Source organism: Phyllobates terribilis, unplaced genomic scaffold (genome assembly GCF_046119375.1).
Source record: "Phyllobates terribilis strain yellow unplaced genomic scaffold, ASM4611937v1 Scaffold_2__4_contigs__length_985480577, whole genome shotgun sequence".
NCBI lineage: Eukaryota > Metazoa > Chordata > Amphibia > Anura > Dendrobatidae > Phyllobates > Phyllobates terribilis.
In genome coordinates this window covers 202,311,900-202,322,439 of record NW_027362762.1, presented here as the reverse complement: position 1 = coordinate 202,322,439, position 10,540 = coordinate 202,311,900, and positions in this window count along the sequence as shown.

The window sequence follows — 10,540 nt, the reverse complement described above, 5'->3', positions numbered from 1 at the left end:
TTTGGTTCCAGCCACAGTGTCTTTGTGCGACGCAGAAAAGGTGAACAGATGGACTCTACATGCCTGGTTCCCACCGTGAAGCATGGAGGAGGAGGTGTGATGGTATGGGGGTGCTTTGCTGGTGACACTGTTGGGGATTTATTTAAAACTGAAGGCATACTGAACCAGCATGGCTACCACAGCATCTTGCAGCGGCATGCTATTCCATCCGGTTTCGGTTTGCGTTTAGTTGGACCATCATTTATTTTTCAACAGGACAATGACCACAAACACACCTCCAGGCTGTGTAAGGGCTATTTGACCAAGAGGGAGAGTGATGGGGTGCTATGCCAGATGACCTGGCCTCCACAGTCACCAGACCTGAACCCAATCAAGATGGTTTGGGGTGAGCTGGACCACAGAGTGAAGGCAAAAGGGCCAACAAGTGCTAAGCATCTCTGGGAACTCCTTCAAGATTGTTGGAAGACCATTTCCAGTGACTACCTCTTGAAGCTCATCAAGAGAATGCCAAGAGTGTGCAAAGCAGTCATCAAAGCAAATGGTGGCTACTTTGAAGAACCTAGAATATAAGACATATTTTCAGTTGTTTCACACTTTTTTGTTAAGTATATAATCCCACATGTGTTAATTCATAGTTTTGATGCCTTCAGTGTGAATGTACAATTTTCATAGTCATGAAAATACAGAAAAATGTTTAAATGAGAAGGTGTGTCCAATCTTTTGGTCTGTACTGTGTATATATATATATATATATATATATATATATATATATATATATATATATGTGTGTATATATATATACTGTTCAAAAGTTTTAGGCAGGTTTGATAATAATGCTGCAAAGTAAAAATACTTAAAATAATTTTAATTGTCGTTATATCAATTATCAAAATGCTAAGTGAAGGAACAAATTAGAAAGATAAATCAAATCAATATTTAGTGTGACTATCCTTTGCTTTCAGAACAGCATCAATTCTTCTAGGAACACTTGTACACAGTTTTGAAATAACTTGGCAGGGAGGTTGTTCCAAACATCTTGGAGAACTAATCACATATTTTCTGTGGATGTAGGCTTGCACTAATTCTTCTGTCTCTTCATGTCATCCAAGATAAATCCAATGATTTTCAGATCAGGGCTCTGTTGGGGCTATAACATCACCTCCAAGGCTCCTTGTTGTAGTTTAGGCTGAAGATAGTACTTAATGATATTGGCTGTATGTTTGGAGGCATTGTCCTGCAGCAGAATGAATTTAGAGTCAATAAGATATCTCCCTGATGGTATTACATTATGGATAAGAATCTGCCTCCATTTTTCAGTATTGAGGACACTATTAATTCTGACCAATTTCCCAACACTATTTTCTGAAATGCAGCCCTAAACTTGTAAGGAGACTCCACCTTGCTTCACTGTTCCCTACAGACACATTATTGTACTGCTCTCTAGCCCTTGAGCAAAGTAACTGACTTCTGTTCCAGTAATATATTTCAAACTTTGAATCACCAGTATAGAGCACCTGCTGCTATTTTTGTGGACCCCATTTCCAATGTTTACATGCATAGCTAAGTCACTTGGCCTTGATTCTATGTCGATGGTATGGCTTTTTGGGAACAGCTCTTCCATGAAAACCATTTCTGGACAGATTTCAATGAACAGTAGATGGGTGTAGCTGTGTCCCATTGGTTGCTGCAAGTTCTGAGCTGATAGAACTGTTGGACTTCTTCCAGTTTCGAAGGTAATTAAGCATGCTATGTCTTTCATCTGCTTCAGTAAATTTTCTTGACCTACCACTACATCTATGCTCCCCAACTTCGACCATTTGTTGGTGCTTCTTCAAAAGCGCTTGAACAGCACTTCTTTAAACCCCAGTCTGCTTTAAATCTTTTATATACAGCAGGTTTCACAATACAAATACACAATAATAATAGGGCTAAACTCCAAAACTATAAATAACCATTTTAACCCCTTCGCAACCCTGGGATTTTCCGTTTATGCATTTTCGTTTTTTGCTCCCCTTGTTCCCAGAGCCATAGTTTTTATTTTTTGGTGAATATGGCCGTGTGAGGGCTTATTTTTTGTGGGACAAGTTGTACTTTTGAACGACATTACTGGTTTTACCATATCGTGTACGGGAAAATGGGAAAAAAAATCCAAGTGCAGTGAAATTGCAAAAAAAGTGCAATATCACAGATGTTTTTTTATTTTTTTTACCACGTTCACTGAATGCTAAAACTGACCGGCCATTCTTATTCTCCAGGTCATTACGGGTTCGTAGACACCAAACATGTAGAGGTTCTTTTTTTATTTAAGTGGTGAAAAAAAATTCCAAATTTTTTTTCACCACTTAAATAAAAAAAAAGGGTGCATTTTCCAAGACCCGTAGCTTCTGCATTTTTCGAGATCTGGGGCTGGGTGAGGGCTTATTTTTCGCGCGCCAAGCTGAAGTTTTTATTGATACCATTTTGGGGTAGATCCGATGTTTTAATCGCCCATTATTGTAATGTTGCAGTGACCAAAAAACGTAATTCTGGCGTTTAGAATTTTTTTCTCGTTACGCCGTTTACCGATCGGATTAATTCTTTTTTTATATTGATAGATCGGGCGATTCTGAACGCGGCAATACCAAATATGTATGTGGGTTGTTTTTTTTTATTATTTTATTTTGAATGGGGCGAAAGGGGGGTGATTTAAACTTTTATATTTTTTTAATTTTTTTAATATTTTTAAAAACATTTTTTTCACTTTTTGCTAGCTTCAATAGTCTCCATAGGAGACTAAAAGCAGCACTTGTCTGATCGCCTCTGCTACATAGAGGTGATGAGCAGATCACCTCTATGTAGCAGAAATGGTCCTGTACTATGAGTGCCGATTACTAGGTGGCGCTCATAGCGATCAGCACATGACAACCACTGGAATCAGCTGCAGACCCAGGGTTGTCATGCCCACCCATCAGTGACCCGTGATCATGTGACGGGGTCACCGATGGGCGGGGTAAGTGACGCGCTTCCGGCGCGACGAGGTTAAATGCTGCTGTCAGAGATTGACAGCGGCATTTAACATGTTAACAGCCGCGGGTGGATCGCGATTCCACCTTCGGCTGTTGCGGGCACATGTCAGCTGTAATAATCAGCTGTCATGTGCCCGGTTCAGTGTGGGCTCAGTGCCGGAGCCCGCGCTGAACAGGGGGTGACAGCCTGGTGCATACTAATACGCCACAGGTAGGGTTGAGCGAGTATGTTCTGTCCGAGTATGCTCGGGCGAGCACCGAGTATTTACAGCTGCTCGGTGATAAGGTTAAATCGCTCCCGTGTGCATGATTTGCAACTGTTTGACAGCTTTATTACATGTGAGGAATGTGTAAGAAATAGACAATCCTCCCATGTAATAAAGCTGTCAAACAGTTGCAAATCATGCACACGGGAGCGATTTAACCTTATCACCGAGCAACTATAAATTCTCGGAGCTCGGCCCGAGCATACTCGCCGAAAGGGTTAATAGAACATACTCGCTCATCACTAGCCACAGGCTGTAAAGAGGTTAAACCAAAGAGCATGAGAAAAACACACCTAACAAAAGAGTATATCATGCCCAAAATAATTTTATTGTATAAAATAGTATAATAACATAAATATATTAATTTAAAAATATGATTCTGCCATGATATGCGGGGACATATGATAGTAATAATAATTTTTATTTATGTAGCGCCAACATATTCTGCAGCACTTTACAAATATAATCAAATAGACCAAACAAGTCCTATGCAAGATGTGCTAATATGTAAATCTAAATGTGGGGAACAGAGCGCACAATAGGGTGATACGCTATGGAGGGAGTGTAGGAGAGTGCTGGTTACACTCACCTGGTGGAGTTGTGACAGGCACAATTCCTATGTAGGCATGAAGAAAAACAACTGCTGGTGGATAAATGCTCCAGGAGATATTGGATCCAGTTGGATGAACACGTAAGTGGGCTGCGCTGCTAGAGTAAATATATTCTTCAGAGATGATGATGATGATGATGATGATGATGATGAAAAGGCTTTTTATTCACAACGCGTTTCAATGCCGTACCAGCGTCTTTTTCAAGTGAAAAAAACAAATGTGCTAATATGAAGCAGAAGGGCAGTGTGTATTTCTAAATAAAACAGGGATGATACTTCCCCAGAAGTTAAATTGAACCAACTGTCTAACAGCTGATAACAAATATAGGATAAAGCACTTACACTGCTGTAGGTGTTAAGATGTCCCTGCAGTCCCAACGCAAGTTTCGCCCTTCTTCATCAGGGGGCATGATGAAGAAGGGTGAAACCTACATTGGGTTGGTGAACAACGCCAGTCTTGATGAATCGGGCCATAAGTCTCTTACAATGCTGTTGGCTACACTTCTTTTCTTGAGAAACACCAATGAAGATGCAATGGCCCATTCACCAACATTACCACTAGGATGAGCCAAACATTAGAACAGACTGCTGTTTGGTAGCATTGCTTGGTGCCACTGGGCTAAATGAGGTTGAGATCATTAAACAGCATAGGCCTTCTGGCTTCTAAGGGTATGTTCACCATGAAATTTTTACTTGGATTTTGATATCAAAATGCACATCAAAAAGTATTTAGAAAACACTAAAAAGCAGTTTTTGATTTTGAAATTGATTTACTTAAAAATACATGACAAAAAACCTCAGTATGAACATAGCAGAAATGTTTCTTCCTCTTTCCTAAAATCAGATAATAAAACAAGTATGTATTTGACTTAATGCTCACTGACGAGACGAACAGTACTACTACCATTCATTACCAACACAACAAATGTAGTTAGAGAACAAACATTACATGCAGAAATGTTATTATATTCTAAATCATTTCTAAAATTAAATTAGAACCATGTGTCACATTTTCCTGGCTTTTTATGGCTTTGGGATGGATATACCATGGACTGCTTCAAACTGTAGCCAATGTAAAATGTGAAGAATTGCCTTTCTCTGCATAATACTCATGTGTGAATATGAGGAAAGGAATTCAATAATTGTCTGAGTGATTGTCTCTAACTGTAAACAATTATCAGAATGGAGCCAGAGAGCACAACAATGAGTCTGATTGTGAACAGAGCAGACAGGTTCTTGTGGATGGCACATTGTAACACACATAGATGTTCGTTCACACAGACACATTCATATATAAAAATGACATTGTCTAGACTTATACTTTGGCTTTTTGCTAGGGCAGCTGTTTGAGGGAAACCCGGCAAAACTGAGAGATCACTTTTTATTTCTGACCACCACAGCTGCAATGGAGAACACACTGGCTTAGTATTTATTTTATATATTTATTTAAAATTTTGCTTCTGACCACAAAACGTACTAATAATAGAAGCTGACATCTGAGCAGGATAAGTGCAGCTAAAATATGTTTTCCGATGTGAAGTAGCAATGGCATAGCTGAAGGCCTCTGGATCTGGTTCAACGTCTGAATGAGACCTTTCCTCTCTAAACAATTCACATCGCTCACATCACACAGAAGATTTCTATGTTGAATTTTGCAATTGAAGTCAACGCTAAGCAAAGAGGGTTCTAAGCGACTGGAATATAATCTCATTACTGGATTTATATTTTTTCACTATTTTTTTCTTCTTACTAATTTTCTCTTACTTTGAAATTAATAATGAGGAGGAGGTGTTTGTATTGGTAAGAATGGCACATGTACAAAATAAATTCTCCAACATACATGCTGAAGATAATCCTCAAAACCTTTGGTTCGGAAGAGCAGATGGAATGCAGCACACACAGATGATGGAGGTGATATTGGTGCCACCACAGTATGGATCCATGGAGATACTTAGGTGGCCTGAGTATTCAGGTAGTTGACATCCACACCATTACTGAGTTAGCCAGTAAAGACTAGAAGAGTGACTTCCGAGGTGCGCACCAGGTTATCATGGCAACCTGACACGCAAAGGGACAGAGAGAGACAGTTGTTGTAGGAACCCTTGTAGGCAGGTACTGGAGCTGTGATAGGTGAGTAACACTTATAAGGATAAGAAAACCCCATTTAATGAATATGAAAATATATAGTATAAAGTAAATTAATATAAAGTAAAACAGGAATCATATTGTTGCATTTAAACTATGATGTTGGAAACTACAATGGATGATGAACAAGTAGACCCTTCATTAAGGATCGCCTTATCTGTTAACTGACACACCAAATTAAGACCTCATTATAGAAATATTCATTGTAAAGGGCAAAAAAATAGAAGGCAAAAAGGAAATGGCTGTCTGCAATTACATAAATCAGGAACACACAACTGAAGACCCCAATAAGAAGCACTGTTCATATGGTCGCCATGAGCTGCAATCCGACTTGTTGGCGCTTAACAATAATATTAGATATTTGAGGCTCTGATTAAACAGCTGCAAAGCCTAAAGCAGAGTTTATATGAGAGCCAAATATAACTAGTGCTAAGAAAAGGAAAATTACCGCCCTATAAATGAAAGTTTGTTTTCAATTTACTTTTCTATTAATGTTTTCTGTAACATTTGGTATAGATTAATGCACAAAAAGAACCTAGTTGTCTGCATATTTTTATTTATTAACATGAACCAAAACTGCCAGAGCTTGGCTGCACTGGTAAAATGGTTTGTAGAAGTGCAAATAGTACATGGCTTATAGTCACTGACGAGTCCTTTGGGCCCCAGGGTCAAATTTTGATCTGGGGCCACCCCCACCAGCATGTTGTTCAAATACATGGACTCCAGTGGCACTTTCAGAGCCTATAAAGACATAAGTGTTGCCCCTCCCCCATAAAAGTAAATAAATCTATACATACATATATATTGAGATTTATGTGAGATATTACTTATATATATATATTGTGATCTCATATTTATATACAGTACAGACCGAAAGTTTGGACACACCTTCTCATTTAAAGATTTTTCTGTATTTTCATGACTTTGAAAATTGTACATTCAAACTGTGAATTAACACATGTGGAATTATATACTTAACAAAAAAGTGGGAAACTGAAAATATGTCTTATATTCTAGGTTCTTCAAAGTAGCCACTTTTTGCTTTGATGACTGCTTTGCACACTCTTGGCATTCTCTTGATGAGCTTCAAGAGGTAGTCACCGGAAATGGTTTTCACCTCACAGGTGTGCCCTGTCAGGTTTAATAATTGGGATTTCTTGCCTTATAAATGGGGTTGGGACCATCAGTTCTGCTGTGCAGAAGTCAGGTGGATACACAGCTGATAGTCCTACTGAATAGACTGTTAGAATTTGTATTATGGCAAGAAAAAAGCAGCTAAGTAAAGAAAAACGAGTGGCCATCATTACTTTAAGAAATGAAGGTCAGTCAGTCTGAAAAATTGGGCAAACTTTGAAAGTGTCCCCAAGTGCAGTTGCAAAAACCATCAAGCGCTACAAAGAAACTGGCTCAAATGAGAACTGCCCCAGGAAAGGAAGACCAAGAGTCACCTCTGCTTCTGAGGATAAGTTTATCAGAGTCACCAGCCTCAGAAATCGCAGGTTAACAGCAGCTCAGTTTAGAGACCAGCTCAATGCCACACAGAGTTCTAGCAGCAGACACATCTCTACAACAACTGTTAAGAAGAGACTTTGTGCAGCATGCCTTCATTGTAAAATAGCCGCTAGGAAACCACTGCTAAGGAAAGGCAACAAGCAGAAGAGACTTGTTTGGGCTAAAGAACACAAGGAATGGACATTCGACCAGTGGAAATCTGTGCTTTGGTCTGATGAGTCCAAATTTGAGATCTTTGGTTCCAACCACCATGTGTTTGTGCGACGCAGAAAAGGTGAACGGATGGACTCTACATGCCTGGCTCCCACCTTGAAGCATGGAGGAGGAGGTGTGATGGTGTGGGGGTGCTTTGCTGGTGACACTGTTGGGGATTTATTCAAAATTGAAGGCATACTGAACCAGCATGGCTACCACAGCATCTTGCAGCGGAATGCTATTCCATCCGGTTTGCATTTAGTTGGACCATCATTTATTTTTCAACAGGACAATGACCCCAAACACACCGCCAGGCTGTGTAAGGGCTATTTGACCAAGAAGGAGAGTGATGGGGTGCTACGCCAGATGACCTGGCCTCCACAGTCCCCAGACCTGAACCCAATCGAGATGGTTTGGGGTGAGCTGGACCGCAGAGCGAAGGCAAAAGGGCCAACAAGTGCTAAGCATCTCTGGGAACTCCTTCAAGATTGTTGGAAGACCATTTCCAGGGACTACCTCTTGAAGCTCATCAAGAGAATGCCAAGAGTGTGCAAAGCAGTCATCAAAGCAAAAGGTGGCTACTTTGAAGAACCTAGAATATAAGACATATTTTCAGTTGTTTCACACTTTTTTGTTAAGTATATAAAATTCCACATGTGTTAATTCATAGTTTTGATGCCTTCAGTGTGAATGTACAATTTTCAAAGTCATGAAAATACAGAAAAATCTTTAAATGAGAAGGTGTGTCCAAACTTTTGGTCTGTACTGTATGTGATTTATAATATATTATATATGTATATATGGTATAACTATAACATGGGTTAAATAAGTATTGAACATGTCACCAATTTTCTAAGTAAATATATATCTAAAGGTGCTATTGAAATAAAATTCTCACCAGCTGGCGGTAACAACTCATCCAATCCACACAGACAAAGAAATCAAACCATAGATGTCAAATGAATTAAGTTGTGTAATAATGAGAAATGACACAGAGAAAAAGTATTGAACACATGAAGAAAGAAAGGTGGATAAAGCCATGGAAAGTCATGACACCAGCTGAAATCTATCGGTAATTAGAAAGCAATCCTGACACTTAGTGAAAAATGATATAATCTGGTTCAGTTGATGGCCTATAAAAAAAGATCTCATTACCCAGGTGACACACAACAAACATCTCATGATGGATAAAATCAGTGAGCTGCCTCAAGACCTTCAAAACCTTATTGTTTCAAAATATACTGATGGCATTGGCTACAGAAGAATTTCTAAACTACTGAAGGTTCCAGATAGCACTGTTGGGCCATAATCCAGAAATGGAAAGAACAATTTCACCATAAACCAGCCATGAACAGATGCTCTCTCAAGATTTCAGACAGAGTAGTGAAAAGAATTAGTAGAAGAGTTATCCAAGAGCCAAGGACCATCTTTGGAGAGCTACAGAAAGACATTGAATCAGCAGGTACAATTCTTTCAAATAAAACTATAAGTAATGCACTGAACCTCCAAGGCCTGTATGCACGCTCACCACACAAGACTCCATTGCTGAACAAAAAGCATGTTCAAACGCATTTAAAGTTTGCTCAACAACATTCAGACAAGCCTGTGAAATACTGTGAGAATATAGTCTGGTCACAGGAGACCAAAGGAGAACTCTTTGGATGTCATAATACACACTATGTCTGGAGCCCAAAAATACCATGGTGTGGGGATGTTTTTCAGTATATGGCACTGTCAAACTTCATGTAATTGAAGGAAAGATGAATGGACAAATGTACAGAGACATTCTTGATAAAAATCTTCTGCCATCTACCTGCATGATGAAAATGAAACGAGGGTGGACATTTCAGCAAGAGAATGACCCAAACACACAGCCAAGGAAATGCACAATCAGTTTCACAAAAAGAAAACAAAGCTGCTAGAATGGCCCAGCCAATCACCTAACCTGAATTTAATAGAAAATATATGGAAGGAACTAAAGCGCCGAAATTATAGAAGGAGCCCAAGTACCTTCAGGACTTGAAGAGAATTTGTGTGGAAGAATGGGAAAAAAAATCACACCTGAGCAATGCATGCAACTTTTTCTCCATACAGGAGGCGTCTTGAAGCTGTCATTACCCACAAAGACTTTTGTACAAAGTTTTTTAATACATTTCTGTAAGCGTATGCAATACTTTTTCCCTGTTTCATTTCTCATTATTACACATAACTTAATTTATAGAAATCTGTGATTTGATTTCTTTGCCTGTTTGGATTGGATGGGCTGTTACCAACATCTGGTAAGAATTTCTTGTCAATAGCACATTTAGAAATATACCTAATTAGAAAATTGGTAACGTTTTCAATCCCACATGATGCTGCCACCCCCGTGTTTCACAGTTGGGATGGTGTTCTTAGGCTTCCAAGCTTCTCCCTTTTTCCTCCAAACGTAATGATGGTCATTATGCCCAAAAAGTTCAATTTTAGTTTAATTAGACCACAGGACATGTCTCCAAAAATTAAGGTCTTTGTTCCTGTGTGCATTTGCAAACATGAATCTGTTTTTTTATGTTTCTTTTGGAGTAATGGCTTCTTTCTGGCAGAGTGGCCTTTCAGCCCATGTTGATACAGTACTCGTTTCACTGTGATTATTGACACAATCTTACCAGCTTCCGCCATCATCTTCACAAGGTCTTTTGCTTTTGTACTTGGGTTGATATGCACATGTTGTACCCAAACACATTCATCTCTGGGACACAGAACCCGTCTCCTTCCTGAGCGGTATGATGGCTGGACATTCCCACCTTGTTTGTACTTGCGTATAATTG